Source organism: Cherax quadricarinatus, chromosome 28, assembly GCF_038502225.1.
Source record: "Cherax quadricarinatus isolate ZL_2023a chromosome 28, ASM3850222v1, whole genome shotgun sequence".
Classification (NCBI taxonomy): domain Eukaryota; kingdom Metazoa; phylum Arthropoda; class Malacostraca; order Decapoda; family Parastacidae; genus Cherax; species Cherax quadricarinatus.
Window position 1 is genome coordinate 38207243 of NC_091319.1, and position 17058 is coordinate 38224300.

The 17058-nt window shown below is 43.5% G+C and overlaps 1 protein-coding gene across 1 annotated transcript in view; it reads right to left on the reverse strand.

Moving 5' to 3' along the window:
- LOC128693114 (glutamate receptor ionotropic, kainate 2-like) overlaps window positions 1–17058 on the reverse strand; it is a 769231-nt gene that overhangs the window by 649770 nt on the left and 102403 nt on the right. The gene's annotated exons all lie outside the window — the stretch shown is intronic.

The following is a 17058-nucleotide window of genomic DNA, read 5'->3' on the forward strand; positions in this document are numbered from 1 at the left end:
CGAGTCATGGTACGTGATGAGGTACCACAGTGAGCACCTGTGACGAGCAGGGTCCCACAGGGGTCGGTCCGAGGACCAGTGCTATTTTTGGTATATGTGAATGACATGATGGAAGGGATAGACTCAGAGGTGTCCCTGTTCGCAGATGATGTGAAGTTAATGAGGAGAATTAAATCAGATGAGGCTCAGGCAGGCCTTCAAAGTGACCTGGGAAGGCTGGACACGTGGTCCAGCAACTGTCTTCTCGAATTCAATCCTGCCAAATGCAAAGTCATGAAGATTGGAGAAGGGCAAAGACGACCGCAGACAGAGTATAGGCTAGGTGGCCAACGACTGCAAATCTTGCTCAAGGAGAAAGATCTTGGCGTGAGTATAACTCCGAACACGTCTCCGGAAGCACACATCAACCAGATAATTTCTGCAGGATATGGGAGCCTGGCAAGCCTGAGATTAACATTCCGATACCTAAGTAAGAAATCTTTCAAGACACTGTACACCGTGTACGTCAAGCCCATACTGGAGTATGCAGCACCTGTTTGGAACCCACACTTGATCAAGCACGTCAAGAAATTAGAGAAAGTGCAAAGGTTTGCGACAAGGTTAGTTCCAGAGCTAAGGGGAATGTCCTATGAAGAAAGGTTAAGGGAAATCGGCCTGACGACACTGGAGGACAGGAGGGATAGGGAAGACATGATAACGACGTACAAAATACTGCGTGGAATAGACAAGGTGGACAGACACAAGGTGTTCCAGAGAGGGGACACAGAAACAAGGGGCCACTCTTTGAAGTTAAGACTCAGATGAGCCACAGGGATGTTAGGAAGCAGTTCTTCAGTCACAGAGTGGTCAGGAACGGGAACAGTCTGGCGAGCGAAGTAGTGGAGGCAGGAACCATACATAGCTTTAAGACGAGGTATGATAAACCTCATGGAGCAGGGAGAGAGAGGACCTAGTAGCATTCAGCAAAGAGGCAGGGCCAGGAGCCGAGTCTCGACCCTGCAACTACAATTAGGTTAGTACACGCACACACACACACGCACACACACACACACACACACACACACACACACACACACACACACACACACACACACACACACACACACACACACACACACACAACCTCAACCACGACATCACCAATCCAACGAAACAATCTAACCCAAAACCCACACACTGTACCCTCTGCCCCTACCCACTTAGTCACAAACTCCACCCACATAGCAACCCCTCATAGTTTCTCATCATGTCTCCTGCTCCCCAACCCCAACGTTTTTCCCAGACCAGAGTTTTAGAAAAGAAGGTGAAGGCTTGGTATACGAATGCAGATGGAATAACAAATATATGTGAGGAGTGGCATAAAAGAATCAAGGAGACGTCCCCAGACATTATAGCAGTCACAGAAACGAACCTCGTCGGAATGATAACAAACGCAATCTTCCCACCCAGATATAAGATCCTGAGGAAAGATAGAGGGAGCATAAGGGTGAGGAGGAGTTGCACTGTTCATTAAGAACCGATGAGGATTTGAGGAAATGGAAAGAATGGACGATATGGGCGAAAGGGACTACATAGCAGGTACAGTTCAGTCTAGGAGACATAACGTAGTCAATGCAGTGATGTATAACCAGCCACAGAACTGCAAGAGACCAAGAGAAGAATACGAAGAGAACAACAGAGCGATGGTGGACACACTAGCTTAGGTGGCCAGTAAAGCTCAAACTGGTAGAGCAAAGTTACTAGCTATGGACGATTTAAGTCACAAGGAGATTGATTTGGAAAACCTGGAGCCACTTGGGTGTCCCAAAACATGGAGAGCCAAGATGATGGGTATGGTATTGGAAAACCTCATGCATCAACAAGTTAGAGACACTACCAGACAGAGAAGGGAGGATGACCCAGCAAGACTGGGCCTCGTGTTCACTCTGAGTAACTTGAACATTGAGGACATCACATATGAAAGGCCCCTTGGAACTAGTGATCATGTGGTTCTGAGCTTTGAATACATAGTAAAGTTGCAAGTGGAGAGGGTAACGGGAGTAGGAAGGTAAAAGCAAAACTACAAAAGGAGGGACTGCACAGGCATGAGGAACTTCTTGCAGGAGGTTCAGTGGTAGAGGGAATTGGTAGGAAAATCAGTAAATGAAATGATGGACTACATAGCAACACAATGCAAGGAGGAAAAGGAAAGGTTTGTTCCCAATGGCAACAGAAAAGATGGGAAGACCAGAACGTGCCGTTGGTTTACCCGAAGGTGACGGGAGGCAAAAACTAAGTGCACTAGAGAATGGAAAAAGTACAAAGGACAAAGGACAAGGAAAATTAAGAGATTACTTGAAGAGCCAGAAAAGCGCATGCATGGATAAGGAGGGAGGCCCAGTGACAGTAGGTAAATGACATAGCAACAAAAGTCAAGTCCGATCCGAAGCTGTTTTATAGCCACATCAGGAGGAAGACATCAGTCATGGACCAAGTAATCAGGCTGAGGAAAGAAGGTGGGGAGCTCACAAGAAACGACCAAGAAGTACGTGAGGAGCTCAACATGAGATTTAAGGAAATATTTACAGTGGAGACAGAAAGGACACTGGGAAATCACAATAAGGGGGTTTGCCAACAAGGAATATGCCAACAAGTGTTGGATGAAATACACACGAACGAGGAGGAGATAAAGAAGTTGCTAAGTGACCTTGATGCATCAATGGTGGTGGGAATTTACATCTCTCTGTGGGTCCTTAGAGAGGAAGTAGAGACAGTGTGTGTGCCACTAAAAACAATTTTCAACACATCCACTGAAACTCGATAACTACCTTAGGTATGGAAGATGGAAAATGTAGTCCCCATTTTATGAAAGGAGACAGACACAAGGCACTAAACTATAGACCAGTGCCATTGACATGAAGAGTATACAAAGTCATTGAGAAGAACATCAGGAGGAGAGTGGTGGAACAAGTGGATTGGAACAAACTTATAAACGACAACCAGCACGGATTCATGGAAGGCAAATCCAGTGTCACAAACCTATTGGAGATTTATGGCAAGGTAACAGAAGTAAGACACGAGAGAAAGGGGTGAGTATATTGCATTTTCTTGAACTCGTACGTGACGAGGTGTCAGAGTGGGTGCCTGTGACAAGCAGGGTTCCACAGTGGTATTTTTGGTTTATGTAAATGACGTGATGGAAGGAATAGGCATAGAAATGTCCTTGTTTGAAGATGATGTGAAGTTTATGAGGAGAATTAAATCGGATGAGGATCAGGTAAGACTACAAATAGACCTGAAAAGGCTGGAAGCTTCGTCCAGGAACTGTCTCCTCTAATTTAACCCCGCCTATTGCAAAGTCATGAAGATCTGGGAAGGGCAAAGAAGACCGCAGACAGAGTATAGAGGCTAGAACGTCAAAGACTGCAAACCTCTCTGAAGGAAAAGGATCTTGGGGCGAGTATAATACCACACTCATATCTAGAGGTGCACATTAGCTAGATAACTGCTGCAGCATATGGGCAAACCTCAGAACAGTGTTTCGATACCTCAGTAAGGAATCGTTCAAGACTCTGTACATCTTGTACGTCAGGCCCATACAGGAGTATGCAGCACCAGTTTGGAACCCACACCTGGTGAAGCACGTCAAGAAGTTAGAGAAAATCCATAGGTTTGCAACGAGGCCAGTTCTAGAGCATAAGAGAACGTCCTACAAAGAAAGGTCAAAGGAAATCAGCCTGACAACACTGTAGGACACGACGGTTAGGGGAGACATGATAACGACATAGAAAATACCGCTAGGAATTGACAAGGTAGATAAAGACAGGATGCTCCTGAGATTAGACACAGAATCAAGGGGTCACAATTGGAAGTTGAAGACTAAGAGTAGTCAAATTGTTGTTAACAAGTATTTCTTTAGTCATAGAGTTGTCAGGAAGAGCAATAGTCCGGCAAGTGATGTAGTGGAGACAGGAACCATACATACATAATTTTAAGAATAGGTATGATAAAGTTCATGGAGCAGGGAGAGAGAGGACCTAGTAGCAATCAGTGAAGAGGCGGGGTCACAAACTTTATATTTCGTTTTAACTAGCATAAAAAATGGGAGCCCAGAGAGCAGGATTATGAGTCAGGGGTACTGAGAAAGAGGAGTGGTCTGGGAAGGAAGAATGGACAGCAGAGCTCAAAAGAAAGGAACAAAAGTGGGAAAGGGTGTTAGATGAGTTTAACAGTAAAATGCAGAGAGGATGACTGTAAAAAGCAAGAAGTGGGAGCTACAAGCTGCAGCTGCAGAAGCTAGGATACGGATCCTAGAAGAGGAACCAAAAATACTGAAATGGGATATAATACTGAAGAACAAATGAGGCATGGAAAGAGGAACAGGACCATCAGCAACCAGTGAGGTTACCAAAAGAATGGAAGATGATAAGCCCTGGGTACTGAGGAAAGTCGGAGTGAAAGTGGCATGTCACTGGATACAGGAACAGCAGTGAGGTAAGTGAAGGAAGGAAAAGAGAGAGGCCCTCTGCAGAGGTGCTATCAGGCCCTCAAGTGATCCAGGAAATGTTAAGGAAAGCAACAGTAGAGATGCTTAAATTGGATCCTGAGATACAGATGGAAAAGGAAAGAGAGGATGAAAGGAAAACGTCAGTCTTTATTCATGTGCTTCAGAGGACTGTAGGGATGACAAACAATGAAAGACGACATGGGGAGGAAAAATATAATGAAATATCATTAGACCTACAGGAGAGGATTACATGTCCCAGCTGAAAAAGTTCCAGAGAATGGGGGGATACTCAGCAGAAAATATTTCCTCTATTCTAATTAATTTTCAAGTCACAAACGGTGTAAAACAAGATATTGGAGCACAAACCTTGACTACAGGACTCATCAAATTACTAAAAGATTTACCTCGACCACAACAGAACATGAGAAGAATGACAAAAACTGAGAAACAGGATACAAAAACACAAGGGGGAGGCAAGAGAGAGACAAGATTTGAGACGGGCAGGGAAGCTCAGACTTAGAACGACCTGCAAACACAACCTCTCTCATTAACACCCATAGAACATCCTCAACCCCAACAATCCCATCGCAACCAAACAAATTAACCCAAAACAATCCATCACAATTCCACCACAAACTTCACCTTCACAGCAGCCTTCCATATTTTCCTACCAGGTTTCCCACTCCCCAAGCCTTCACAGACTTCCCAGAACACAGTACTGGAAAAGAAACCGAAGGTATGTTGCAACAACCCAGATGGAATAACAAATGAGAAGTGGCACAAAAAATTCATGGAGGCATCCCCAGGCATTATAGTGTTCACCAAAACAAAGCTCATCGGGATATCAGATGTGTTCTTCTGTCTGGGTATCAGATCCTGAGGAAAGTTAGAGGTAACAGACGGGAGGAGAGCTGCATTGCTCATTAAAAACTAGCGCTGCTTTGAGGAGTTGGAAGCGATGGACAAAAGGGAAACAAGAAACTACACAGTAGGAACACTTCAGACTAGGGATTCTGAGGAGATGATTGCAGTGATGTACAACCCACAACAGAACAGCAGGAGGCCAAGACAACAATATGATAAGAGCATCACAGCTATGGTGGACAGATTAACTGAGGTGGCCAGAAAGGCCCATATATGTAGGGCAAAGTTACTAGTTGTGGGTGATTACAATCACAAGTATTTTAACTGGGAAAACTTGGAGCCTCTTGGGAGACTAAGATGATGGAGGCAGTACTGGAAAACCTCATGCACTAACATGTTAGGGAAACCACCAGAGAGAGAGAAGGGGATAAACCAGCTAGACTGGACCTTGTATTCACTTTGAGTAGTTCTGATATTTTTTATATCACATATGAAAGGCCCCTCGGAGCTGTGATCAAGTGATCCTGAACTTCAAGTACATTATAGGATTAACAGTGGAAAGAGAAGAAGCACGAGGACAGGAGAAGCCAAAGTATAAAAGAGGGGACTACACAGGCATCAGGCAAATCCTGAACGAGGTGCGGTGGGAAGATAAATAGAGGGAAAGATAGTTAATGAAATGATAAATCACGTGAGCACAAATACAGGGAGGCAGAGGAGAAGTTCGTACCCAAGGTCAATAGAAACAACAGGAATGAGCCTTTGGATGGCCCGAAGGTGGAGAGCGGTCAAAGCCACTTGGGCAGGATCATGGCAAAAGAATAAAAGACATAGAGCCTGTGGAAATAAGGAGACGAGCTGAAGAACTAAAAATTAATTTTCATGGATAAGGCCTGGCGTCAATACGAGTATGACGTAGTATCAAAAGCCAAATCTGACAGCAACATCACGAGAAAAACAACAGTCAAGGTCCAGGCAATCAGACTGAGGAAGCAAGGAGGGGACATCACAAGAAAATATCAAGATATAAATGAGGAGCTCAATGCGAGATTGAGGGAGGTATTGTTAGTGGAGACTTTATAAAGGCTTCCAGGAAACCGGGAAGGCAAGGTATAACAACAAGTGCTGAACACGCTACAAACAACCGATGAGGAGGTAGACTGCTAAGCGAACTAGATACCTCAAAGGCAGTAGGACCGGACATCCCTCTATGGGTCCTGAGAGGTGTCCGTGTGGAAGACAGCTAATGTAGTCCCAGTTTTTAAAAAAAGGAGATAGACAGGCAGTATTGAACTACATACCATTGTCATTGGCATGTACAGTATGCAAAGCCATGGAAAAGATTGTTAGGAGAAGAATGGTGGAACACCTAGAAAGGAATATGATTATACATGATAACCAGCACTGTTTCCGGGAAGGAAAATCCTGTGTCACAAACCTACAGGAGTTTTACAACAAGGTAACTGAAGTGAGGCAGGAGAGAGAGGGGTGGGTAGATTGCATTTTCATGGAGTGTAAGAAGGCTTTCGACACACTTCCGCACAAGAGATTAGTGCAAAAGCTATGGGAGCAGGCAGGAATATCAGGAAAGGCACTGCATTGGATCAAGAAATACCTCACAAGAAGGAAACAACGAGTGACGGTACGTGGCGAGGTGTCTAAGTGAGCGTATGTGTCGAGCAGGGTTCCACAAGGGTCATCCCTAGGGTCAACATCAAAATGGTATACAATACCGACAGGTTGTTAGGTAAGACACATATGCAACAGTTAGACAACTTTATTCCGAAACGTTTCGCCTACACAGTAGGCTTCTTCAGTCGAATACAGAAAGTAGGCAGGAACAGTAGAGATGTGAAGACGATGTAATCAGTCCATCACCCTTGAAGTCGTAGAATTTGAGGTTGTCAGTCCCTCAGCCTGGAGCAGTTCAGTTCCATAGTCAGGAACTATCTGAAGATCAAGCGACAGTGCAGAGACTTAAATACTGTCGGAAGGAGAGGTGCAGAGAGGTAGTAGTAGTGAAAATGTAGCCAGTGAGAGGTCATGTCCCTCTCAGATCCAACCCTTTTTCACTTGAAAAGCTTGTCCAAGGTGTTTTCTGTACCAAGATGCCATGTGCCTTTGTGTCTTACCTAACATCCCTAGGGTCGATGCTGTTTCTGGTATATGCAAATGACGGAAGGCATAGTTCAGAGGTGTCCCTGATTGCAGACGATGTGAATCTAATGCAGAGAATTCAACCAGAAACTGATAAAGTGGCAGCTCATGGCATTGAGGAAAAGGTGCTGTCATGGATCGAGTCATGGCCCACCAACAGGAAGTAGAGTGTGTATAAATGGGGTAAAATCAGAGTGGGCATCTGTAACAAGTGGCGTTCCACAGGGATCAGTTTTAGGCCCTTTGTTGTTTATAATACATATCAATGACCTTGACTAGGGAATTACTAGTAACATGAGCAAATTCGCTGATAACACTAAGATAGGTCGAATAAAAGATTCACGGGAAGATGTCACTGGACTTCAGAAGGATTTAGACAAACTCGTATTGTGGTCAGGAAAGTGGCAGATGCAGATTAAAAAGATAAATACAAAATTCTGAAGCTTGGGAATCCCCATAACCAATGGATTATAAGCTAAATAATGTAGAACGTAGCCATACAGAATGCGAAAAGGACTTGAGGGTTATGATAAGCAGCAACTTTTAACCAAGACAGCAATGCCTAAGCGTACGTAATAAGGCAAACAAATTACTGGGATTTTTATAAAGAACTATTAGCAACAGAAGTCCAGAGGTTATGCTACAGTTCAACAGCTCAGTTCAAGTGTCCGTATTACGGAATGGATATAAATTCATTAGAAAACATTCAGTTTCAACTCTAGGTTGGATAAGTACATGAGTGGGAGGGGTTGGATTTGAGTGGGACTTGCACATCAGAGCTTGAACATTAAAATGGTATAAAATACCGACAGATTGTTAGGTAAGACACATATGCAACAGTTAGGTATCTTTATTTCGAAACGTTTCGCCTACACAGTAGGCTTCTTCAGTCGAGTACAGAAAAGTTGATAGAAGCAGAAGATACTTGAAGACGATGTAATCAGTCCATCACCCTTAAAGTTTTGAGGTGGTCAGTCCCTCAGTCTGGAGAAGAGCATTGTTCCGTTGTCTGACAACGTGATGGACTGATTACATCGTCTTCAAGTATCTTCTGCTTCTATCAACTTTTCTGTACTCGACTGAAGAAGCCTACTGTGTAGGCGAAACGTTTCGAAATAAAGATACCTAACTGTTGCATACGTGTCTTACACATCAGAGCTTATTTCTTGGGTGGCATTGAAAAATTGGCCTGCTGCAGTGTCCCTCCTTTCTTATGTTCTTATGAATGACAAAATTAATACATTGCATACGAAATCTTCCTTATGAAGAAAGATTGAAATTCCTTAAATTACATTCTCTTGTAAGACAAAGAATGAGGGTAGACATGAACGAAGTGTATAAGTGGAAGACGGGTATTAACAAATGAGATATAAATAAGCTCCTGAAGATATCCCTCAAAGAGAGTGCCTGCAATAATGGATATAAATTAGTTAAGTTTAGATTTAGAAAGGATATTTGAAAGTATTGATTTAGAAATAAGTAATTGATGAGTGGAACAATCTGTCTAGTAAGGTTATCGAAGCTAAGGCCTTGGGTAGCTTCAAATTTAGGTTGGATAAAAACATGAGTGAGAGAGGTTCCATTTAATTGGGACATGCACATGAGTTGAATGGGTTATGAAAGCTTAGGTAGCATTCAAAATGGGTTGAGCAAATATTTTCGTTAGTGGGTTGGATTTAATAAGGACCTAATCAGTATGGGCCAGTAGGCCTACAGCAGTGTTCCTCTTTTCTTATGCTCTGACGAAAAAGATTTAGACTCCACACATAGAAAGACATCAGGGGATGATTATCAAATGGTATACAATACCGACAGGTTGGTAGATAAGGCACACAGGCAACATTTAAGCAACTTTATTCCGAAACATTTCGCCTACACAGTAGGCTTCTTCAGTCGAGTACAGAAAGTAGGCGGGAGCAGTAGAGATGTGAAGACGATGTAATCGGTCCATCACCCTTGAAGTCGTAAATATGAGGTTGTCAGTCCCTCAGCCTGGAGAAGTTCAGTTCCAAAGTCTGGAACTAACTGAAGATCAAGAGACAGTGTAGAGACTTAAATACTGTCGGAAGGAGAGGTGCATAGTAGTAGTAGTGAGAATGACCTCTCAGTGGCTACATTCTCACTACTACTACTCTGCACCTCTCCTTCGGACAGTATTTAAGTCTCTACACTGTCTCTTGATCTTCAGTTAGTTCCAGACTTTGGAACTGAACTTCTCCAGGCTGAGGGACTGACGACCTCAAATCTACGACTTCAAGGGTGATGGACTGATTACATCGTCTTCACATCTCTACTGCTCCCGCCTACTTTCTGTACTCGACCGAAGAAGCCTACTGTGTAGGCGAAACGTTTCGGAATAAAGTTGCCTAAATGTTGCCTGTGTCTTATCTACCACATCAGTGGATACTGGAAGATGCACTAGTAACCTTTCATTCTCCTTCACTGTGAGAAGACTGACATTGTCATTAGGAACATAAGCAGAGAGCTTCAACGTCAAGACTTAACGTTTTAGTGACAGAGAAAGCGTGAGAGAGAGAGAGAGAGAGAGAGAGAGAGAGAGAGAGAGAGAGAGAGAGAGAGAGAGAGAGAGAGAGAGAGAGAGAGAGAGAGACCATGAATATCCACGTTGCAAATCTTTCAAACAAGGCAGCCAGGAAGCTTACAGCACTTTGCCGTATCTCGCATCTGCTTGACAGTAGGGGTTGCAAGTTGTTGTACGAGACACAAGTACGCTCACACCTTGAGTATGCTTCACTTTCTTGGTCTGCCTGCCCTCCTTCTCATCTGCGACTGCTTGACAGAGTAGAGAACAGAGCAAGGCGTCTCATCTCTCGCCTGGACCCAATCCTGGATAGATCTGTCATTTCAGCAGAGCCTTCAACACAGAGGGGATGTAGGTGGACGATGTTGGACACCTCATGAAATTCAATGAAGCTAAACTAGTTATTAAAGAAGACGACTTAAGACGGAGAAAATGCATTGAAGCTGCACTAATTTCTGTCAGTAACACTATAAAGCAGAAATCCGGTAGTTACAGTATTTCAAAATTACTAAGCAAGAGGATATTACCCATCCTGGGAACTGGAGTTACTTGATGCCAGCAGGTCCCTCTCTTGCCTCACCTCCTTAGTTCCATTACTACTACTACTACTACTACTACTACTACTACTACTACTACTACTACTACTACTACTACTACTACTACTACTACTACTACTACTACTACTACTACTACTACTACTACCTCTACCCACGCGTCACCTCACCTGACTCCTGCCACTATATATATAAATGTTTTCAGTCCATTAATCTTGATGGACTGAACACATCGACTCAAGGTTGAGGTACTGATTACCTCATTCTCCTCATGGTCTTCAAGTTTCTCCTACGTATGGAATGATGAAGCCACTGTGTGGCGAAACGCTTCCTCAATAAAGATACCCAAGAGTTGCACATGTGTCTAATTTATCAACAGTTAGGTATCTTTATTTCGAAACGTTTCGCCTACACGGTAGGCTTCTTCAGTAGAGTACAGAAAAGTTGATAGAAGCAGAAGAGACTTGAAGACGATGTAATCAGTCCATCACCCTTAAAGTTTTGAGGTGGTCAGTCCCTCAGTCTGGAGACGAGGATTGTTCCATAGTCTGAAACAATATGGAGTTGAAGTGACAGGATGGAGTGATGGACTGATTACATCGTCTTCAAGTCTCTTCTGCTTCTATCAACTTTTCTGTACTCGACTGAAGAAGCCTACTGTGTAGGCGAAACGTTTCGAAATAAAGATACTTAACTGTTGCATATGTGTCTTACCTAACAACCTGAAGATTGAGACACTTATGCAGCATATGGAAATCTTTATTCAGGAAACGTTTCGCCACACAGTGGCTTCATCAGTCCAATACAAAGAGGAAGGCGTAAGGAGAGGAGGAGAATGAGGTAATCAGTCCCTCAACCTGGAGTCGATGTGTTCAGTCCATCAATCTTGTAGAATGTGATTGATGGACTGAACACATCGACTCCAGGTTGAGGGACTGATTACCTCATTCTCCTCCTCTCCTTACGCCTTCCTCTTTGTATTGGACTGATGAAGCCACTGTGTGGCGAAACGTTTCCTGAATAAAGATTTCCATATGCTGCATAAGTGTCTCAATCTTCAACTTGTCGGTTTTTCAAACCATTCATCACACCTAACAACCTGTCGGTATTTTATACCATTTTAATGTTCAATCTGTCAGACACTGCAACACAAGGGTATCTTGGTACAGACCTGAAATCAACTTCGACAACCTCTACTAGTGAGAACGGCTGGATTTGAGAGGGACCTGACCTCCCAACATCTGTTTTCTACTAGTGACCTACGTCTCACCTCCTGGCGCTATATAAGGCTCCATCCTGTCACTTCAACTCTATTTTCTGATGGCCAGTTTGGCTTCAGAACACACAGATCCACACAGGATGCCATTAACATCATTCTCAACTACATCCACATCAACACAAAACAAAGAAACAGGACAGCCCTGGTTGCAAAAGACGTTGAAAAAGCCTTTGACACTGTCTTGCACGAAGGGCTCAAGTACAAACTCTGCACTAACTTCAACCTGCCTCTCACTACTCGTAAACTCCTCTGCAACTTCCTAGACGGCCGTACCATGAGAATCAAATTCCAAGGCTGTTACTCTGACTACTTCACACTAAAAGCCGGAGTACCCCAGGGATCTGTCTTCTCCCCTACCCTCTACATTTTATACACTAATGACATTCCAACACCTGTATACCACAACTCCATCACACTAGCTTATGCAGACGACATTACACACATTATCACTCATGCCAATATAGATACACTCACACACAAAACACAAAATGAGGTCGACAGGATAGCCATCGGGGAACAAAAATGGAGGATCAAAACCAATGCAGCTAAATCCAGCATTACGTATTTTAACTACAGGAAACGTGATCCTCCATTACCTGTCGAGCTCAGAACAGCTGACACCCGCACTTACATCCCCATCACACAATCTGTCACTGTCCTTGGCGTTAATCTTGACTACCTTCTTCGTTTACACGAACACATTCACTCAAGGCATGCAATAGCTAGTCAGGCCCTTGCGGGCCTCTACAAGCTGAAACATGCCTCTCAACGCACCAAACTACACCTCTACAAATCCCTTATACGTCCTCTGATAACTTACTCTCCTCTAGCCCTTTCTCTTGCAGCAAAAACAAACTTACTTAAACTGCAGCGTGTCCAGAACAAGGCGCTGCGCTGGGTGTTTGATGTCAGGTGGGAAGACTTCGCCACAAGCGAGTCTCTCCATGGGCAATTAGACATCCCTGCGCTGAATCTATACTGGAAGATGCTCAGTGACAGACAGATAGACAAACTTGAGACACGACATGACTACTGGACCTCTCTCCTTGACGAAGACATTCGAAGACCCACAAACCAACACAACCTTTTCTACTTCTTGCATGATCCTGCTCCAAACCCTATTGACAAATAACCGTGGATTCACTGAGAGATACCTTCTATGACAGGTACTATTCTCTGACCCTAAACGTCGCATGTCCCTTCCTCGCTCACCCCACTGGAGTCCTAACAGAAGAGCCTGAATTTCTCTTCTCAATATCTGTCCCACGATCGCCTTCGCTGCTGGGTTAAGCCCTGGCTCTATTTCTACGACTAAGAACACTCCTCTGCAGCACTATTCTTCGTCTGTCCCGTCTTCCCCGCTCATCCCATTTGGGATCTTACCAGAACTTTCGTTCGTTCGTTCGTTACTTCAACTCCACATTGTTTCAGACTATGGAACAATGCTCTTCTCCAGACTGAGTGACTGACCACCTCAAAACTTTAAGGGTGATGGACTGATTACATCGTCTTCAAATCTCTTCTGCTTCTATCAACTTTTCTGTACTCGACTGAAGAAGCCTACTGTGTAGGCGAAACGTTTCGAAATGAAGATACCTAACTGTTGCATATGTGTCTTACCTAACAGGTCTGGGGTTGCTGGGTATGGTGTGCAGAAGTTTCTTCCCTTGTTCTGAGCCCCTCAGAATGCGGCGAGTCCTTTGAAGAAAAGTTTTAGTAAGGTAGTCCACTTGGTTAGTTGTGAGAGGTTTGTAGGTATCTGGGTTATTAAGTAGATTGAGCATTTTGTTCCTGTAATTGTCAGTGTTCATGATAACAATCGCATTCGCATTCGCAACATCAACATCAGGAACAAGAAACTTTCCAGCCTTGACGTAACTTCCCTATTCACCAAAGTACCTACTACACAAGCCATCGATCTCTTGCGCAGGAAAATTGACGATTCACTTGATCTTCCCATTCCAGCCAGCGATTTCATCGACCTTGTTGAACTATGTGTTGGCTTTACGTGTTTCTCTTTCGAAAATCACCTCTTTCAGCAGACTTTTGGACTACCCATGGGTTCGCCACTCAATGCCGCCCTGGCGAACCTATACATGGAACATCTGGAAGCCGAGCGTTTCTCCACCATTATTCCTTCCTCTGTCACCTGGCTCCGTTATGTTGACGACATTCTCCTCATAACTTCCAGACGCTTCAACGTTCAAGCTCTCCAAGACAACCTCAACCAGGTCGAGTCCTCAATCCAGAACACACTTGAAGAAGAAGTCGACAACATTCTTCCTTTCCTTGATGTTCTCTGCAATGCTGACCATGAACTTCGTTTTAAAGTCTATCGAAAACCCACCAACAAAAACGATCTTCTCCACTTCTACACTCACCACGACACCAAAACTAAATAAACGTGGTGTAATTATAGGCTTCTTCCTGCGTGCACTCAGAATCTGCAGCAATGAGTTCCTTGGGAAGAATGCACTATAATTGAACAAGAATTTTCTAAACTCAACTATCCTCGTCGCTTCATCAGAGACTGCAGACGACGAGCATTAAACATCTTCAACACACACAGAGAAGACACTGCCAAGAAGAGATACACAGTCCTCCCCAGCAACTCCATTGCCAAACACGTTTCCAACATCTTTTCCAATACCTCATTCCAAGTATCTACCTCCACAACCACGACCGTCAAGGACATTACCAGTAATAGACTGCAGCAAATTATACGTGGGCGAAACATCGAGAGACGTCCAAACACGTATTTCAGAACACCAATACGCAAGCAGGTCTGACGATACAAGGAATGCCTGTGTACAACACCGTAATTCACACAACCATTTAATAAACTACAGAAACTCAAGACTTATCGCCAGAGAAGACAACACTCAATACCGATGAATCCTGGAATCATCGCTTATCTCTATGACTAACAGCTTCAACCAGAACAATGGCTTCTATAACATAGCTGAACCACTTGCCAAGAAACTTCTTCATCGCTATCCCACATAAGAACATAGGAATGGAAGAACACTGCAGAAGGTCTGCTCACAAACTTATCCAATCTCCCTTCCAAGCTACCCAAGATTTTAGACTCTATAACCCCACTCGGTAGATCATCAGATGCAACATTCTCCACCTGATCACGGCATTCTGAACCTGACTATAAATACTCGCGTACCTTCCACCCCAGGTAGATCTGTTTGTGACTTATAAAAGCCCACTGTGTGGGCGAAACGTTATCAATAAAGGATCACAGTATACTGCATATGTGTTTATATTTCCATTGTGTCGGTATTTTATACCATTTATTTCCATGTACAAGGACATTATTGTCAAAGTACCACACTTGGATCCACTTCGAGGACAGCGTGAAGCAAGCTTCTATACCTCAAGACGGGCAGAAAGCAGCAACTTCTCTCTGGCTGTACCCTTCTCCAGAACATCACTACATCTGAGATCATTTATCCCCAGGATGACTCGAGTATGGAACACATTCATACAGCATTATGATGTCAACGAAATAATGTCAGTTGATCAGATGAAAATCCTGGCCCACAGATGGCTCCAACTTCATCCTGTTCCCTTCTTGCATGTTTCATAACAATAAAAATGCTTTCAAATGAGCTGATGTAGGTAACAGCTCTTAGCTTGTCAATGAAGTTAGGAATCCTTAACCTGTAAATATCTTGTCAGTAAGGCTAGGGATCCTTAACCTAACCTTGCCAAGCCTTGTGAAAAGAGAGAGAGAGAGAGAGAGAGAGAGAGAGAGAGAGAGAGAGAGAGAGAGAGAGAGAGAGAGAGAGAGAGAGAGAGAGAAACAGAAAGAGAGAGTGAGAAACAGAGATAGTGAGAAACAGAGAGAGAGATGGTAATGCCGGCGTAGCAGTAAGCATGCATGGGAAAATGTTAGTTTCGGGGGACGATGCTGATTTCCTTGAAGTGAAATTAGACTCCAATCTGACCACGAAGAACGACATTGTAAATCTTGCAAACAAGGCAGCCACGAAGCTTACAGCGCTTCGACGTATCTCACATCTGCTCGACAGTAGAATTTGCAAGATCCTGTATGAGGAATAAGTACACTCACACCTTGAGTATGCTCAACTGTCTTAGACTGCCTCCCCCCCCCCCTATCTCATCTGCGACTTCTTGACAAAATAAAGAACAGAGAAATATACCTCATCTCTCGCCTGTACCAAGCCTAGATAGCTGTATCATTTCAGCAGAGTCTTCAACTCACGAGGGACGTGGCTGGTCTTACTGTTATGTACAAGGACATTGCTATCAAAGTACCACATTTGACTCCACTCCGAGGACAGCGAGAAATGAGCTTCTACACAACAAGACGGGCAGAAAACAACAACTTCACTCTGGCTGTACCCTTCTCCTGAACATCACTTCCTCTGAGATCATTTATTCCAATGATGACTCGTGTCTGTATCATGTTCGTACAGCGTAATAATATCAACAAAATATAGTCAGTGGATCAAATGAAATTGCTGGTCCACAGATTTCTCTAACCTCATCCTGTTCTGATAATAATAAAAACGCTTTTAAAATGAGCTAATGTAAGTTACAGCTCTTAGCTTGTATATGAAGTTAGGAATCCTTAAGTTAATCTTCTTAAACCCTGTGTAAAAGAGAGAAATAGAGAGAGAGAGATAGAGAGAGAGAGAAAGAGAGAGGCTTAAAAGTTCTCTGATAAAGACAGTTCGCTGGTGAACAACCAGCGAATTGGCTTTATCAGAAGGAAGGACAAAAATATAAGCAACAGATCTTGCAGAAATTACGATAAGTTGACAGTGACTAGGATGGTGGTGATTCTTAGAAAAAAATCTATATAATTACATTATTTTTTCAAGGGGTTGAGAGATAGGCAAGTGGAAGGTCTCGGCCAGATAACCAAAAGCTCCATTATACCTAATTTAAGAGTAGGAAAAAAAGTGCAACGGATAGGAGGAATACCAGGGATACTCTGAGAGTGAGATTGGTGAAAGGAGTCAGATCACTGCCATTACAAAGACTGCTGAACTGGCAAAAGAAAGGTCAGATTTCTAAAGTTCAAGCTGACGATGGGAAAGTGGGACATAAGATAGATCAGCCGATGAGGAAGAATTTGAACCAAGAACTTTTAGGGATGAAGATTTCAATTTGTTCAGTATTATTATTATTATTATTA